This window comes from Ceratina calcarata, unplaced genomic scaffold, assembly GCF_001652005.2.
Source record: "Ceratina calcarata isolate Rehan_Ccalc_2016 unplaced genomic scaffold, ASM165200v1 scaffold920, whole genome shotgun sequence".
NCBI classification, from domain to species: Eukaryota; Metazoa; Arthropoda; class Insecta; order Hymenoptera; family Apidae; genus Ceratina; species Ceratina calcarata.
In genome coordinates, this window is record NW_017180577.1 from 14,314 (window position 1) to 15,979 (window position 1,666).

General features: G+C 40.8%; 1 long non-coding RNA gene across 2 annotated transcripts in view; it reads left to right on the plus strand.

Annotated features, from left to right (window-relative positions):
- LOC113465150 (uncharacterized) overlaps positions 1-1,647 on the plus strand; it is a 5,640-nt gene extending 3,993 nt beyond the window's left edge. For both annotated transcript variants that reach the window (XR_003389981.1, XR_003389980.1), the window contains one exon: positions 1,100-1,647. This is a non-coding gene — a long non-coding RNA (uncharacterized LOC113465150). The remainder of the gene's footprint in view (positions 1-1,099) is intronic.
- The last annotated feature ends 19 nt before the right edge of the window (positions 1,648-1,666 follow it).

Genomic DNA, 1,666 nt, shown 5'->3' on the forward strand with positions numbered 1-1,666 from the left:
ATTATTCACTTTCTATTATTATAATCTTTCGGCGCGACTGTCAAGTTCGAACTAATGTCGAAAGTGGTGCACGGTTGTCGTTATAGACTAAGGTTCCGATACGAAAAACTTATCTCCATTTAAAGGAGTATCATTTTACACTTATAGGGTCTTATACAGGCGTCGCCTGTCTCGCTAAAAGCGCCACAATAAAATTTAAGGTGAGATAACGTCTTGGTGAGCGAGAGTCACCGCTCGAGTGCAAAGGGTTAATAATACAATTCAGTATGGTACGTCTTAAAACACAGTACAACACAAAGACCCGCGAAAGCCACTATAGTGACGCGTCGTACTGAGAGATGACATCCGCGAAAGAAACTATAGTGGCGCATAGTGCCTAAGAGGTTAAAAACCATGTCTCACTTTGTATTTTACCAAAGGAAAATGTTTAGAAACATCTCCAAAATCACACCTTTCCGTCTCTAACACTTTTCCTGGAACATCCTGTATAGTCTATACATTCTTAAGGAAGGAGAGAGTCGCACAGACCATACTAATCTAACATTTAGTGTTAGCCTCGGAAATATAGGACATAGTTCTTTATTACATGTCTTAAACTTATAGCAGAGATCTTACGTCTCATACGACCTCCATTTTTCATTCTTGATTTTCGGTGTTTTATTGTTTGTCACAAAGAATCGGATTACCTTTGGCATTATAAGAATTCGCGTTACATGCAAATGCTGTATTCTCAAGTGAATTGGAAACATTTTTTGCCTCGCCGTGACAAGCAGCCAATTAATTACTTCGTTGCTTGACAGATGAAAAATTCCATCGTTTACATTAATCAATGAACAAGTTACTTTAAACGGCACCACACACCTCGCTATCGCTCGTTACCTCGAGGACCAGTTTAACTCCACTGTAATTTATTCATTGAAATCCTCGAGTCGCATTGCGAGAAATTCACCGGATCGACGAAACGATTTTCGCGGAACGCGTTTAACCGGAAGCTGAAAGACTTTCGCGACCGATCAGAGGCCCAGTTGTCACGGGCGAGTGCGATTCATTTTTTTTCACAAATTAGCATAACTCGCCCACCAACGCGTCGTCGTTTCAGATATCGACGAGTGCGTGACGGAGAAGCCCTGCGACCAACTCTGCAGGAATCTACCCGGAACCTACGAATGCCACTGCAGGCCCGGCTTTCAGCTACAAAGGGACGGCCAGTCCTGTCGAAAGAATGGTGAGCGAACGTCGGATAAATTATCACGAACGCTTCTCAGAATCCCCTTTCCGAGATTCCTCGACGTTGATTAATGTCCCATCGAAAACCACATGGAACATCGTTTTGGAAACCATGTATCCCAATTCATGTTTGTTGTTTTTATTTTTAAGCCAACATTATTTTTATCGAGCAGCCAGATTTTAAAGTATGTCTTCCATTAATCTTAGGGTTGAAGCATACTAATCGTTTTGGTCTCGGTTCTTTAAAAGTGTATTCGAATTTTTCTTGTGTTATGCATACACTTTCTCTCGCTTCGCTCGCTGAAAAGGTTGAACCACCTTCTGCTTTTTAGACGAAACAAATATTTTCACAGATATGCAGATGTTCTCTTGAAAATATCGCACTTATATTAATGTTATACTGTATTAAGGATGTACAGGCTATATACTTAAACAATGC